This window comes from Penaeus japonicus, unplaced genomic scaffold, assembly GCF_977035675.1.
Source record: "Penaeus japonicus unplaced genomic scaffold, GWHDUDI00000001_assembly GWHDUDI00000020, whole genome shotgun sequence".
Lineage (NCBI taxonomy): Eukaryota > Metazoa > Arthropoda > Malacostraca > Decapoda > Penaeidae > Penaeus > Penaeus japonicus.
Genome location: NW_028234422.1, coordinates 37,021,884 through 37,039,383, shown reverse-complemented (window position 1 = coordinate 37,039,383; position 17,500 = coordinate 37,021,884). Strand labels below are relative to the sequence as shown.

Here is a 17,500-nt window from a genome sequence, read left to right as displayed (position 1 = left end):
TACATACATGTGAATATGAATGAATAATAAAATACATACATGTGAATATGAATTAATAAATAAATAAATACATGTGAATATGAATGAATAAATAAATAAATACATGTGAATATGAATGAATAAATAAATAAATACATGTGAATATGAATGAATAAATAAATAAATACATGTGAATATGAATGAATAAATAAATAAATACATGTGAATATGAATGAATAAATAAATAAATACATGTGAATATGAATGAATAAATAAATAAATACATGTGAATATGAATGAATAAATAAATAAATACATGTGAATATGAATGAATAAATAAATAAATACATGTGAATATAAATGAATAAATAAATAAATACATGTGAATATAAATGAATAAATAAATAAATACATGTGAATAATAAATAAATGAATAAATACGTGTGAATATAAATAAATGAATAAATACGTGTGAATATAAATAAATGAATAATTAGTTGTGAATATAAATAATTGAATAAATACATGTGAATATGAATAAATAAATAAATACATGTGAATATGAATAAGTGAATAAATACATGTGAATATGAATAAGTGAATAAATACATGTGAATATGAATAAATAAATAAATACATGTGAATATAAATAAATCAATAAATAAATACATGTGAATATAAATAAATAAATAAATAAATACATGTGAATATAAATAAATAAATAAATACATGTGAATATAATAAATAAATGTGAATATAAAAACGTGAATATAAATAAATAAATAAATTAATACATGTGAATATAAATAAATAAATCAATAAATACATGTGAATATAAATAAATCAATAAATAAATACATGTGAATATAAATAAATAAATAAATAAATACATGTGAATATAAATAAATAAATAAATAAATACATGTGAATATGAATAAATAGATAAATAAATACATGTGAATATAAATAAATAAATAAATAAATACATATGAATATAAATAGATAAATAAATAAATACATGTGAATATAAATAATGTGAATATAAATAAATAAATAAATAAATAAAAGTGAATATAAATAAATAAATAAATAAATACATGTGAATATAAATAAATAAATAAATACATGTGAATATAAATAAATAAATAAATACATGTGAATATAAATAAATAAATAAATACATGTGAATATAAATAAATAAATAAATACATGTGAATATAAATAAATAAATAAATACATGTGAATATAAATAAATAAATAAATAAATACATGTGAATATAAATAAATAAATAAATAAATACATGTGAATATAAATAAATAAATAAATACATGTGAATATAAATAAATAGATAAATAAATACATGTGAATATAAATAAATAGATCAATAAATACATGTGAATATAAATAAATAGATAAATAAATACATGTGAATATAAATAAATAGATAAATAAATACATGTGAATATAAATAAATAAATACATGTGAATATAAATAAATAAATAAATACATGTGAATATAAATAAAAAATAAATACATGTGAATATAAATAAATAAATAAATACATGTAAATATAATGCTTTATGTAATTACATTATATTTTACGTGAAACTTCGTTGGGTAAAGATGTTTCAATAGCCATCTAGAAAAAAAGGAAGCTATTTATTTTCTGAAATAGAAATTACACCCATCCTTATTAAGGGCGACATTTCTTTGGCCGTATGTAATGGTGATATATTAATGGTTCCTAAACAAACATGATTCTTGTCTGAGAAAATATATTGCGATTTTTTTTTTCTTATTCGTTGAGTTTTGGAGAAAATTAACATATACTATGTATGAACGACTACTTTTGTGCACTTTTCTTATATAGAAAGTTTCGTCTTTCTCTTCCTACCTGTCGTTGGAAGTCGAATGAAAAAGGGCCAGTTTTATTGAGACAAACAAATATTGAGAGTTTCCTTTTTATTCATTTGTTTCTACAATACAATAATATATCTAAATAGAGGATAGTGGCCAATGGTGGCGTCCCACATGTGCCAGGGCTCTTTAATGATTATAATAATAAAAGACGAGTCGCAAAAATCAAACTGCCCCCAAGTATTGAACTCAGAATCGATTTTCGATTTCCTTAGGAGTATGGTGCCCATGAATTACATTAATGATACGAAAGGTTATGATCGATATCACAAGCATAATACAGCGTTATCTCTTGCAATCTTGAATTGCATTTTTTTTTCTGGTGATTGAGATAAGTAGCTTTGACTGACAGAAAGGAAGGAAAGAGCATTGGCCTAAATTATCTTGGCCGTTAATTTGGTTATATCATTTAGATCCTCCGTTATTTGGAAATGCTTGGCAGTAAAGGTTCAAATACTCATGCATTTATATAACAATAGACCATGGTGATTCTAACTGTGGAATCAAGTGTTTTATGAATCCGTCCTTTAGTTTATGATATTAATTTATATTTCTTATTTTTACAGGAAGGATCAATGGCCGGCAAGCTTCCCAAAATACAAGACGCAGTCAGAAAGTTCTCTTGGCATTGTTTGGGGTGTGTCTGGACCTGGTAGGTTGATATATACATGTGCATGTATGAATACGTGAGTTTTTTTTTTTTTTTTTTTTTTTTTTAAGAAAATAGATTAAATTTACGTCTGTTATCATTAGATTTACATGATGTGTACTATCCTTATTCATTATTAGGACGTATTTGTTATGACATATATGAGGCTTGAGTGATTTCTTCTCATTGTTCTGGGAGAGGAATAAGTTTGGGGACATAACATAGACATGAAATAATTGCATTGGATAATGTGAATAGTTTTCTATTCTACACAATTTTCTCTGTTCTGAGAATGATGGATCCATCTGGATTTATAAAGAATGTTTATTTACAGTCCATGCTACGTTTCATTATTCACTATGCAAAAACGAGAAGTAGCTAATGCATAGTTCTCTCTCTCTTTCTCCTCCCTTTTTTCTCAATATCTGTTTTTTTTTCTTTTCAAAGTCGTGATTGCGAAGCGGATGGAAGACTCCGTCTTCCTCCTCCTCCACTCTCCCCTTTTACCCTCCGTCTCCCTCCTCCCCTCTTCCCTTCCCCTTCTTGCAGGGAGCTTAAACACCACTATTATGACCCTGAACTTTCCAGTTTTGCTGGTATATGAGGACACTTCAGGGTTGACTGTTGGTGATCCCGTGCACAAGACCGGAAAGACCCTCTCTTTGGAATTGGGACCTGACATACAGCGACTTTTAAGTGAAATATGGAATCTCACGAAGTCCATGTACATCCCAAAAGGTGTGTCAATTTCCCCTCTGCCTCATAGCAAAGGCTGGCAGTTCTCCCCGTCGTCAACCGTGCAGGTTAGTAGGATCTAGAATGTGTTTAATCGGGTTTTCAATATTTTACTTTCTAAAAAACTTGTCATATTATTTCAGCACATAGTAAAAAGAGGATAAAATAGGTGCTTTTGCATTCTTCCCCTTACTAAATTGAAACTGAAAAGATGTATTGATACCATATTGTTGACGTGGTGGAAGATGTCATCTTCTATGCGTATATTAAGGAAGTCACTTTGGTTCAGTTTTCTCAATATGTGAAGTGCAGCCACTGTCAATCATTAAGAAGTCTTCTTCTGCTTCTAAACTAGCTACATTTTGTTTTCCAAAGTCACATAGCTCACTGTTGGTCTCCTCAACAGTACAAAACCTTGATGAGTGTATTACATGAAAAGAATACTCCTGATTTTGTTCTTCACTTGTGTCATTTGCTGAGTTTATTGAATTACTACTCCTCATAGGGTTCTTCACTCTACATTCACTGTTACTGTGAGTTCTAGATTTATGAGAGTCTCACCACTTTCGTTTTGATGCAAAATGGCCTGGTTCACCACACTTGAAACATTTCTTCTGTTTCACTGTACTGTTGTTGTTGACGGTCATGACACTTTCTGTGCTATAAGTATCCTTCAGACGATCCTGTTAACTTAACAATACTATCTTTAATTCACTGTATTGGTATGGAGGATTACGCTGGTTAGCTAATCAACAACATTTCCGAACTTCTTTGGAAGTCCATCCAGTGTTCGTACTACTATGAGACCATTAGTAATGTGCTCATTTATTTCCCTGAGAGCAGCTACTACTGTCTCATCTGTAGACATAAGATATGCTGAAACACTATCATCATCTATCCTTTTGTTTGTGAATGATCTCCATAGAGCAAACAATCTGTTTTGTGTTTCTCTTTGGTAGTGTTTTCGTAGCAATGTCAATATTTTCATTTCATCTCCCCTCGCTTCACGCCTTATCATGCCAAGTGACGTTCTGTCAAAGCAACCTGTTAAGTGGGCTTAGATTGTTTCCTGGGCCTCTTCCAAATCATAATCATTTGGGCGTTTGCAAGCATACTTATCAAAAGCAAGATGAAGTTTCAGAACTCGGAGACCCCTGTGAATTTTTCTTCCCACAAATCATAATTATCTGCATTACCATCAAATTCCTTAATTCTGGGCCCATAACCTGTTGAGGTGGTGGAAGATGTCATCTTCTATTAAGGAAGTTTGATTGCCAATGTACAGATAATTGACGTGGGGATCTGAGGAACACAGCTACTGCGTACAAGCGTGTATTCTGGTCCGTGGAGAGAAGAGGTTGTTTAAATTACACTTTAGATATTGCCGTTCATTTTATGGGGTAACTAAATTAAACATGAGGTATTCTTTTGAGGTATATACAGTAAATATAAAATTATAAGCATCCTTATTCTATCATAATCTTTAATTATTCTAACATACATTTTCCTCCATACAGGTTGGATCTTACATCACTGGCGGAGAGGTAAAGTGACATACAAAGCTCCTGCTGGTAACTAAACTATTGATGAATCTGTCATGGAAGTAGAATTTAAGTAAGAGACTCACAATTACTCTATGCTGCAGGCAAGCCTTGGTAAATCAAAGCTAATGTAATTCGGGGAAATTTTAGATTGTGATATATTTGTTTGAGGTGAGTGGTCGTCACAGATATTTGGTTTAAGATTTGGTTTATTTATAGTGATTAGTTTGGAGAATACAAACAAATAATGTATTCCCCCATATATTGGAAATAGTTTGCCATCTTGTGGCTTCATATTTCTGAAGGGGTTCTTATATTGAGATGACTGTATTTTCCTCATCACAGGTATGGACAGTTAGAAAACCACATCCAGTATGTGCGAATCTCTGGACAAAGAAACCTTACTTTGCTGGTCAGAGAATCCTGGATACGTTGATGCCTTGTATGGAGGGAGGAACCACTACTATTGCTGGTGGTTTTGGTTGCGGCAAGACTTGTATCTCACAAGCTATTGCTAAATACCTCTGTTCTGACGCTGTTGTTTATGTTGGTTGTGGTGAGCGTAGTCATGAAATGGCAGAGATAAATAAAAGTTAGTCATACTGAATCCAGACTAAATAATGAATTATTTAAGCTAAGATGTTTGTACTATACTTCAGTTGCTCTTCGCTTTAAAGTTTCCGTTTTACCTTCTCTTACTTTATCCCTTCACAGGTACTGAAAGATTTCCCTCAACTGATGATGGAAGTGAATGTCAAGGAGTCCACAATGAAGCGCACTTCATTGGTATCTAATACCTCCAATATGACTGACCGAACGGACGAACAAACGAAATCAGAAAGACATGGTAACATGTTGAAAGAAGGAAAAAGTTTGGAGAAGCTAGCTAAAAAAAAAGGAAATCAGTCCGAGTTTAACAGTGTGAGGGGCTCTTCCTCTTGACTCTTGGAATTGTTTTTCTCTATGGCACGCCCCTCGCTGTGTTTGTTTCGCTTTTTGTTATTTTTCTGCCATCCTTCCAGTTTTATGTATTTAGTAAATGTATGTTGCCATACATAAGTTAAGTTGCCATAAACGTCTAAGTTCTTCTCATACTTATACCCAACACCAGAGTTCCTTAGAGATAGTCAGTCGTCACGCACTTCCCTGTCCTCCGTCTCGGTTTCCTCACAAGAGCCAAAGGAGATCGTGGCGTCGGTTGCGAGAAGTGAAGTGAAGATTTTTGTTTTGTTTTCTTTTTCTTTTCAGGTTCGTCGTTTGCGTAGGATCATTGTTATCATTATGGACTTGTTTGTTAATGTTTACTTTCTTTATCAGGTTTTGTTCGGTCTACGCTGGATCGTCTAGAGCATCGTTTTCGTCATGCTTCTGATTCCTGTAGCTAAAAAGCAGTGGTGGTTCCTGTGGTATGCTACGTGGAAACCAGGAGTGATTATTTGTGCCAAGGTTGTTATTTGTGATGTTTGTATAGTTATCTTTGGCACTCTGTAGCTTCTCCCATACTCTTTTTGCAAGAGTATGAATTCTTACATTCATGGGAGGGATGTTGTAGTGTGTATGCAACATTGCAGCCGAAGGTATATTTGGGTATTGTGCCCCTGATGCCCATATAAGGGCTTTATTTTTGGACTACTTGAAGAGTTAGCATTTGTGTTTGAGAAAGTATTCATTGGAACTGGAGGGGATTCCATAATGGGCCTTATTAGGGACTTATACAGTTGAAGTTTGATTCTTTCAGTGCAGCCGCTAAATCTTTTACATTTTTGCAGTTGTTTTGGCCATTTTCACCCTCTCCTTCTCATGAGTTATGATCCCATTGTTGGTGATTCTGAGGCCGAGTGTCAGGGGTTTTGTTATTTTATCAAGGTCTTTTAGGCCTCTTGTTTTTTTCCCACTTATGATCCTTCGAATGATTAAGCCACTCGAGGTTAAAAAGGAAACTTGGTCATATCCAAACCACATATATTTACACTTATTTACAACTGCAACAAAAACAAAAATATAAATATGGTAGTCTTGTGCGGCGAGAAGCAGGCGGTATTCAGGTTGTGACGCCGAAAGTAGTGGCACCAGAGGTTGTGGCGCCAGAGTTGTACTCTGGTCAATTATAACAGCAATGTCAGACAAGTAGATTTACAGATTAAGTCAGCATTCACCTATGGAAGCTGAAAAAATGACAATGTAAATAAACTGGCTATTCTATTTTCCATAATTTCACAATAAACACACTTGAACATTTTAAGCGTATCAGGAGAGAACATTTAATAAATTACAATATACTCACATGAGTGTGAATAGGCGAGAAGACCGGAGCTAAGTGACGGTCCATGTTGAGAAGGGCACCAACATTGCTTTGGTGGCGGGAAAGCAAAAGGAATTCACACAGACACACCAACACAAACAAGCAAATGATCAGTCGGTGACTGAAACAACGATTGATGTGAAACCACCACCAACATTTTATCACCAGATGAAACCCTTTACATCGAGCATCTTTCCTTTTAGCGTGAATGGTATTTCTGTGTTGTTAATCGTTATTGGCAGAGGCGATAGTTTGGCAGCTGCGATCATTTCGAATTTGGTGGTGTTTTGATCTTCCAGCGATTCTCAAACTCGTTGATGTCTCTGATGGTGTTTTGGGTTTGCAGTAGCATGATTATTTTTGATTTGCTTGGATGCGTTACTAATTGAGTGATATCGTCGGCAGAAGATACATAGTTATGATGGTGAGTTGTTGGTGGCAGGTTTGATATTGCTACGCCAGTGGGTCTTTGTCTCTGTGCGAAACATGTGTTACTAATAAAATGATGTAAGCTAGACAAACATGACGCAATGTCTGGGCAAGAGGCGCGGAAGGAACGAGGCCAGGACAGACGCAGTTAACTGCTGCCCCTGGGAAGACCTCGCGTGTGCCCCTTGTGACCTGATATACTTTGTTGCCCTATTGTAAGCTGTGTTGTGCAATGTGATGTGCTGGTTTCCCCCTGTATTGTGCCTATGTTAAAGTGTACGGGTAACTAACTGGTGTAAATAAAGGAAAGACTGTTATGGTGTGTTTATTTCGTGCCCTGCCTTGCCACGTGGTGTGGCCCCTCGTGGTGTTCTGGGACGCTGTGGTGTTCTGTGCCTCTTGGAGCTGTTCTGTGTTCACGACCCTGTGGTTAGCACGCCGACTACCTAGCCTGCCTCGTGTTGGTGGCAGATAGAAGAGGCGGCCGGCGTAACATTGGTGTCAGAAGTGGGATCTGTGATAATTGAACAGAGAGACACACCGATTTATCATGGCGTCCAAAGATGGCGGCAGCCATGAGGGAGAGGAGGCAGGCACGAGTGAGGTGAAGCCGAGCCAGATGGACCTGATCACTGCCATGCTGGCCGGTATGAGGGAGGAAATGGCACAAAGGGCTCGTGAGCAGGAACAAAGGGCACGCGAGCAGGCGCAGCACCTCGTCGAGATGCAGGCAAGGAAAGCAGAGGAGCAGGCGCAGCATCTCGTCGAGATGCAGGCAAGGAAGGCAGAGGAACAGTTCTGCCATCTTGTTGAGGTGCTGCAGGGCAATCTCGCATCTGTGAAGATGGAAACTCAGCAGTACACCGACAACGTGAAGAGTGAACTGCTGGAGGAGGTGCAGACTCTGAAAGGCGAGGTTCAGGGCCTGAGGGAGGAAGTGAAAGCAGAAAGGCGGCGCCACGAGGTAGCAACGTCGCACGCGGAGAAGGCAGACGAGGTTCTGGCAACAGATGCCAGAGTGTCAGATTTACTGGGGTCTGCCTGGGGTCCGTGGCAGGAAACCCCCGGGCCTCGCAGCGTCGTGTCGGAGCCGGTGGCCGCTGCAGGAGGCTGGGGACCCATCGGAACCGCTCCCTTGGGTACAGGTGGCGGCAAACTCGGACCCGGTCAACCTGCCTCGTTGCCTCCCTCACCCCCTCCCTCCCCTCCGGGCGTGTTAGTTCACGGCACGCGTTCACCACCCCGCAGCTCCTCGGCCTCCAGACATTCTGTGAGGCGTAAGCCAGCTGAGTACGACGGGAAGGTGGCTTGGGAGGCGTATGTCGCCCAATTTGAAATGCTGGCATCTGTCCAGGCCTGGAGCCAGGAAGAGAAGGCACTGCAGCTGGTAACAGCGCTAAGGGGCCCCGCGGTGGAAATGTTGGGGCATCTGCCGTCATCCCAACATGCCTCTTACACCAGCGTGGCGGAGGCTTTGAAACGCCGTTTCGGGCATCATCACCAGGCCGAGGTATATCGGGCCCGCTTGAAGAAGCGGAATCGTGAGCGTGGCGAGACGCTGTCCCAGCTAGCGCAGGACGTGGAGGCGCTGGTAAGGAGGTCGTACCCTGCGGCTCCGGAAGAAATGATCGTGGTACTGGCCCGTGATTTCTTCGTTGACGCTTTGAAAGACCAGCAGCTGCAAATCTACGTCAAGCAGGCACACCCTGAGGACCTGCAGGTGGTGCTGGCGAGGGCCTTGGAGTTCGAGGCCTAGAGCCGGCCGCCCAGAACCGCCGTGATCTCTGGGGCCGGAAAGTGAAAATGAAGGCAGTGTCGAGGAGGGTGAGCCTGTACAGATTCCACGGCTCGTGTTGGGGCTGTGGCGAAGAAGGGCACAGACGCAGTGCCTGTCCTAAGGCTAAGGAAGTGGTACATGCGGAAAACTCGGACAGGCTGGAGAAGGGGGCTGAAACCCAGCCGTCTTCGGTTCCTGGACCCCGACTTGTGTAAGCTGCCGTCGAACAACCAGCACAATGCAGGTGGAGGGCTCTGTGGATGGGAAGCCATGCCGCCTGACAGTGGACAATGGGGCTGAGAAGACCCTAGTGCGGCCTGATATGTTGGCCACTACGCGCCTTCAGACGCACCACAAAGACTGTGTGGTGTCATGGGGCATTGTGTGCACCTCAAGGGGCAAGTGTAGGCTCGTATCGGCGTGGGCAGCGCGGTGCAGCGGCTGCTGATGTATGTCGCCGATAGGACGAGCCATGCTTGCTGGGCCTTGACTACCTGACGCAGAGTAAGGCGTGTGTCGACCTTGGACGGAAGCTGATGAGGATGCACGGTGATGATGTGTTCTTGCTTCCGAAGGTTGGCTGTGCAGAGGTAGTTACGGCTGAGCGACTGCACCTTTCCCCCAGGACAGTCTAGGATCCGGTGTCAACTGTCGAGAGAGATGCATGGAGTGGAAAGCATGGTGGAGCCCATTGAAAACCTGCAGCTGGCTGACGGAATAGCAGTCGGGTGGAGTCTTGTTGGAGCCAAGGATGAGGACGTGACAGATGCTGACCGAGATGAGGACGAGCATTTGGACGGTGAGGGCGATGCGACAGAACCGCTGCCCACACCACTGCGGCAACCCCGGCGAGAGCTAATTACCATTACGTTTTCTTTTGTTTTGAAAGAATTTTGTTTGTTTTTGAGGAATGATTTTCTTTATGTTTCCTGTTGTTTATTACATGTTTAGGTATGTCAGAGCAGACGGGTCGTCTGCTTGATAGGGGGGGATAGTGCTACGCCAGTCGGTCTTTGTCTCTGTGCCAAACATGTGTTACTAATAAAATGATGTAAGCTGGACAAACATGACGCAATGTCTGGGCAAGAGGCGTGGAAGGAACGAGGCCAGGACAGACGCAGTTAGCTGCTGCCCCTGGGAAGACCTCGCGTGTGACCCTTGTGACCTGATATACTTTGTGTTGCCCTGTTATAAGCTGTATTGTGCAGTGTGATGTGCTGGTTTCCCCCCTGTATTGTGCCAATAGAAAGTGTACGGGTAAAGAACTAGTGTAAATAAAGGAAAGACTGTTATTGGGTGTTTAATTCGTGCACTGCCTTGCCACGTGGTGTGGCCCCTCGTGGTGTTCTGGGACGCTGTGGTGTTCGGTGCCTCTTGGAGCTGTTTTGTGTTCACGACCCTATGGTTAGCACGCCGTCTGCCTAGCCTGCCTCGTGTTGGTGGCAGATAGACGAGGCGGCCGGCGTAACAATATATATATATATATAATGTAAAACGATGGAGATAGTACACTCCCCTGGGGAACTCCACTCAGTAGGCTTATCGGCTCTCCGAGATAATCTCCGAGCCTGATCTGAGCTGATCTTCCAGTTAGGAAGCTGCTGAGAGTTTTTGTTATGGTGTCCAGTAACTATATATCTATTAGACGGTGTCCTAGCCCATCGTGCCAGTCTTTGTCGAAATTTTTTGAAACATCCCTCAGTATAATGTTACATTGTTGTTGGCCAGCTAGCACATTTGCTATTTGTACATATGCAACTGCTATTGCAGCTGCTGTTCCCCTCTTTTTTCTAAAACCGTATTGGTTTTCATTGAGGGTGTTTCTGTCTGCCATATATTCAAGAAGCCGCTGGTTTATTATCTTTTCCAATAATTTCCCAGGGATTTCGAGGAGTGAAATTGGTCGGAAGTTTTCCACTCTGTTTGCTGGTTTCCCTGGTTTTGGAATAAGACATATTACTGCTTTCTTGAAGATATTTGGAAAGTATCCAGATGCGAGGCTGGCATTGAATATGTTGGTCAGTTTAGTGATCATGTTATTTGGGAGGTGAGTGAGATCTATTTTGTTTATCTTGCTCTTTCTTGTTTTTCATTTTCGTTATGGCGGGTTTAACATCATTTTCTGTTATTGCAGTTGACAGGTGATTGTCACCTGGCAGTCTGTTAATATTTATATTTTGATATGGCACCAGTTTGTTAGGAAATCGTGCAAGGTCTCTTAGAATGATTTCTTCGAATTGCGAGCTGAACTGTTTCGTCATATGTTATTTTAAATGCTTGAGTCCAGTATTTGTTATGGAGTTTTTCTCTGCTTGCAACATCGAAGATTTTGTTGTTTTGCGGGTCATATATGTATGGGCAGTGGGTGTTGCTATTTCCCATTAACTTGTGCAACTTCCTCCAAAATGTTGCAGGATCTGTTGTGTGTGTTGACAGTTCTCCAGAAAGTCTTTCCCATTTTTGTCGCAATAGTTGTCTGGACTGTTCTCTGTTGACTGTAAGTCTGTACTGTCTTCTGTTTTCACTCCAGCCATGTCTTTTGGCCTGTAGCTTCAGATTGTGGTATTCTCTTTTGCATTTGTTTGGTGATGCGGTATTGTTCTGTATTGTTTTAGAGGGATGCTCCGTTCTTTTGCACGTTTTACTTCTTCGATCCAGGACGCCGTTGCCGAGTCTATTTCTTTATGATGTTTGTTTTGCAGTTGTGGTGTGGGGGTGTTACTGAGGATATTTTGATACATTTCCCAGTCAGCATTCCTGTAGTTCGATTGTGATGGCGATTGTATCATAATTGGGGATGTTGAGAGCGTGAGCCGAATTGGGAGGTGATCACTTGTGGTTGCGTCGCCTGGCGTTGTATGCGTGCTCAGGGTGCCATATTTGTTGGTGATGACTATGTTGGGGGTTAAAGCAGTTGTTAGTGATGAAAGTCGGGAATTGTGGTCCAATTATAATCACTTGCCCATGGTTGTCATAGCTTGCAAGTCTGTTGCCCACCTGATTGTTATCGTTGTTGCCTAGGATTCTGTGACGAGCATTGAGATCTCCTAGTATGTACAGTACTGGGAAAATTAATAGACACTTCTGGCCATTCAACTGATTTGTTCACATTTTTATTGACAGAAAGAAATTTTTAGACAGTAAATATGTTTTATTGTTTTTCCTTTATACATATATCATCTCAGTATTTTGGCTCTAATAACTGCTTCTAATGTAGTCTGTGCTTTGTTCCTGATATCTGGATTTCTGTGCCAAACCTCTATCACCGCTGGATGAGCTGTACTCTGTTGGTACATTCAATTTTGCTGACTTCATCTTTTAAGTCTTTCCATAAACCTTCAATAGGATTCATATCTGGGCTATTTCCAGGCCAATCAAGCACTTTGATGTTAAGATCTTTTAGATGACTAGAAACTCTTCTGGCTGTGTGACATGGGGCCCCGTCATACATGAATATTCCGTTATTGTCAGGAAACCATTCACGAAATTGGGGTACCAGGCGTTTATTTATTATCTTAAGGTATCCGTCTTGATTCAGAGCGCCATCCACGATCTCTAAACAACCGGTACCTTGTGCAGATATGATGGACCAAACCATGACTTTGGAAGGGAACTTGACTGCAGTCTTCTGACAGTCAGGGTGGTCCTTCTCTTTTGACGTCCTCCTCACGAATTTTCGCCTATCACTCAGTATTTCCATCATTTATTCATCGGAGAAACATACCTGGATGCAAACAAAACAAGTTTTTTTTTCACTCAAACTTAAATTACAGCTTTGAAAACCCCAGTCTTCAAGTGGTTTTCATCAGACATGAATTGGAAGAATGACATTTTTTTCAATTTAGATGCAGCATCTTGAATCAAACATGAAATATTCGCTATTTTATTTAGAGAAATAGTTATTTTAATTAATTTGTGTAGAAAAACAACGAATTCAGCAAAATTTAATGCATATTTACCTTTTCCCAGTCATCAGATGTCCAGTGGTTGTGTGCCTTGGCCCAAGCCAGCCTTTTCTTCCTCATGGCCTCGGTTAGTCTTGGCACTCTAGTTGGCCTACAGGCACGGTAACCCAGCTTATTAAGTTTTTCCTAACAGCTGAGGGTGTATGCACATTGTAAATCATAGTCCACTAAGTCAGCTGCTAGTTGTCTTGACGACTTTGAACGGTCTTTTCTTACCATATCAACGAGAATTCTCTCCTGTCTTGGGGTGGTACAGGATTTCCTTCCACACTTTCCAACACGTTTTGGCTCGTAATTTTCGATATTTTCAATCTTCCTTTTCACTCTGTACACACTAGATAATGATACACCAACTTTATGAGTGATTTCTTTACAGTCGAGGGATGTTTCTTGTAGATAAATTTCGATTGCTGAAAAATCAGCCTGACTCAAGTCTTTTCCTCTGCCCATGATGCTTCAACAGGTTATCCTTAATGACTTCTACGACTAATTATGGGTCAATTGATACTGGGACATTGGCACACACATTAGGTAATATAAACAATAATTAGTAACCGGAAACCGGAATTCCGGGAACGTGGATATGTGTGGAAATGGTTTAAGAACACAAGGCTGAGGGACGAGGTAATTTTGTGTGGAGACGAGTAACAATCCAAAAACATGATTCTTATCATTTAAAAATAATATAATCATTATATAATCAATTATTTTATGTAGATTAAAGATTTCTCTGCATTATTACAAAAAATAGGCAATGTAAGTAATATATTTGTGAAGATATGAGGTGTTAAAGATAAAAAAGTTCGTAATAGACGCATAATGTTGGTCTCTGGCATGTATGGTCTTCTTGGCGGGAGATAAGCGGTAAACATTATGATTGGGCCTGTGTTGGTGTCGATTTCATTTTCCAGGAACTCTGCTTGGAAGTCGTCAATTACTCTGTGTGTTATGGCTCTTTTTATTGCTATTGCGAGAGATCTTTGAGGATTCTCATGTCCTGCTTTGACATGTGGTATGCAGGATTACTGTACATGTATTTAATTGTCCCTTTTCTTTTTTCCTCACCAATGGAATTTCGGCTACTTTGCTGGTGTTTTTTGGCATCGTAGGTGAACAGTCGGAGGCCGAGTGTTTTTGGTTCTGACGGTATTCCGTCTGGGAGCATTTTTGCTGCGTGCTCTGATGGAAGAGCTGCTGTTTGTTGTTTTTCCTCTTCTGATACCTTACTTTCAAGCTGCTTTGTCTGTTTTTTCGATATCTGTGGTGATGACTTTTGCTTTGTTGTAAGGTATGTTAGTTGAACAGGTGGCAAGTAGGAAAGCTGTTGTGGTTGTTGTCGTGTTGCTACTTGTTCATTCCTGTTCTTCCATATCTTCGGTTTCACTATCATGTTGATATAGAGCTTGATAGTGCGACATTAAGCTCTCTTGAGATGAGGCAGCTTCCCTGCTTGTGTGGAATTGAGGTTGTGGGGGAACAATGGCCCTTAGGATGCCCTCGGAGTCAACATCTGATTCCAGTCTTACCTCTGGAAGGCCTGCTCTCCTTTGTTTACTATTTCATCATTGTCGCTTCCAGGATCTTTAAGACATGTCAGATTGGTGTTACTTAGTACGGTAAGGATTTCGAGGGACGCATTATTTGGCAGTTGTATTATAGGTTGTGGTGGCGCAGGTGTGGCCTCTTTTAATGATTTTATTATTGCTACCGCACTGTATTTTCTGTTTTCTTTAATCATATCCTTTTCGCATCTCTTCTCTTCCGTTTCTTTTATGACCTTTTGTCTTTTGGGGCACTTATTTGCTAGGGTCCGGTGATTGCCACTGCATCTGAGGCATTTTTTCTCATTCTTATTGCACTGTGTAGATATGTCCCGTTTCTCTACACTCTGAGCAATACTAGATGTTTATATTTGGGCATCTACTTTTATTTTAGGTGTATTCGTAGCAGTGCATACATTGATTGATCGCCACGAATCTTTCGAATTCAATCTGCCTGGGCATGATTGAAAACGAGAAGATTCTGAGGCCTGTTTCTTTTATTTTGTTGGCGCTATCGGTCGCATTGAAACTTACTCTAATGTAGTTTGTCATGATATAAACGTTTTCTACTTTGACATTGTTGGTTGTTCTTTCGATCTCGTTGGCGATTTCGGTGGGGTTCTAGTTCATTATGCTTTCGTCTACTCCCTTGACAACTAGCGTGTGTCTAGCTCTCGTCAGGGGAGAGGACAGGGTGACATGCCTTCTGCTGTAGCTTACGTTTGGTGTCATCGAAAATCTTGCTTTCCATCTTTTTCGGTCTCCAGTTAAGCTACATATTTGTCTTGGCTGGGGTGTAGTCTGGTCAGGATGATGTCTTTGCTTGCTAAGATCCTGGATTCAGACATTGAGGCGAACTCTCAGCATGGTCGTTATTGTTACATCTTACAATTACAGTACAATTGGAAATCCTGCCTATGCTTGACAATCTGATAGGGTGATTACAAATCTCCCCAGCAGAAACTTGATATCTGCCGGTCATATAGATGGTCAGCCCTTACTGTCAAGCTGCCCTTTACAGGGACCTATTCCTATCCCCTACCCAGAGCTCGAGTGTGGCGGAAGATGTCATTCCCTAACTATAGACAGGGGGATAGGAGTGCCTTACCCAGAGTATACTGAGCTCACACCCCTAGACTGAGGGGTCCCTCAGAGCGTATAGCCTCAGGGTTCGTTAATACTCAGTATATCTCTGGGACTCTATGGCTGTGTTTAGTGTTGTCAAGTGTGAAGTTTTTTTATGGACAGGCAAAGAGACTTGCGAACACTGTCTCTTTCGAGACAAATTCCTCTAGTAGTCAGGTCAAGCTGACCTTACTTCTGCTGGCCAGACTCCTCGAGGGAGTGAGGTCTCATTGAAAGAATTGCTATTATGGTGACCCTTAGGATGACTAATCAGTCAGCTTCAGGGGAGTGGAGCTGCACCGTTGCTGCTGTGCTATAAACGTAATACCCTTAGCGTGGATGTTGCTCGCAGATAAGGTAGGCGTGGCGTGACCTGACTTCGCTAGTATCGCAGGTCGTTCAGGTAGGCTGCTGGGTTTCTTCTTCGACTGTCTTTGGTGCCTGTGGCTGCTCGTGAAGCTTCCATTTATACCGGAGTCACAGTGGCTGAGCACCACCGTAACATGGGTCTACGTGTATCAGTGTTGGCTGATTCTACCTCTCTTTGGGCTGAGGCTCTTCGAGAAGTCTCAAATCGGTTGGGTGAGATGCCCTCTGATTCAGGCTTCCCTGCATACGTGGGAGGCCGTCTCGCATCCTTCTATGAGAGAGCAGGTCAAGTGAACTGCCTACCCAGAGAGAAAGGGTTCAACCACCATTTTTGGTGTTGTGTCTCCTCCTGGAAGTGACTTCACAGATCCTGTCACACGTGCAACTGCTGGTATTGTCCAGAATTTATGGGGTTTAGATAAAGGTTTGGCTGAGATTTTGCATTTTCCAGCTGTCAACTAGGTCGATTCCTTCTCTAAATGCGAGGTTAAACTAGAAGGTTATTATAATCGGAACCACCCTAACTTTGTCGAGGACAGGTGAGAATTTGCTGTGGCAATTTAAAAATCAAATATTTTAAGATTTGAGGGGTTGCTATTGTAATGGCTAATATCAATTCGGAAATAATGAACAGATTGTATCTTTGATATTAAAATAGTTACTAAAGGGAGTAGAGATGGAATCAATACAAATCTAATAAACAAAGCATCTTATCATATTGTTGTTTAATTAATAATTATTATATCCCACCAGTTATAGTACACCAGTAATAATTGTAATATGTTTTGACCATTTTGAATCGGTAAGCACATTTGGTTACCACTCCACATGTGTATGTTTTTTTCTGATCAATACCACTGATTTTTTTTTTTTTTAATAAGGACTGAAAAAAAATAAGCATACAATTTGTATGAGCCTTAAAAATACGCTATGCAAGATTTGATGATAAAAGTTGTGTTGCAATTCTTATTAATTTGCTGAAAGTCTTTAGTATTTGATTTTAATTTTCATATCCATTTGAAATTGATCTGGCAAGTATTTTTGGTAACCTCCACCCCAAAAGTTCCCCCTTCACATTAGAGATTCAAAATCACACCATCTCTCTTGGGTCATCTTATGTTCCTCTTTTTTATTAATTAATTCTCTCTTTTACCCTTTCTCTGTCTGGC

General features: G+C 40.1%; 1 pseudogene; it reads left to right on the top strand.

Annotated features, from left to right (window-relative positions):
- The first annotated feature begins 2,613 nt into the window (after positions 1 to 2,613).
- The window catches only part of LOC122249957 (V-type proton ATPase catalytic subunit A-like), a 15,478-nt pseudogene continuing 591 nt past the window's right edge, over positions 2,614 to 17,500 (top strand).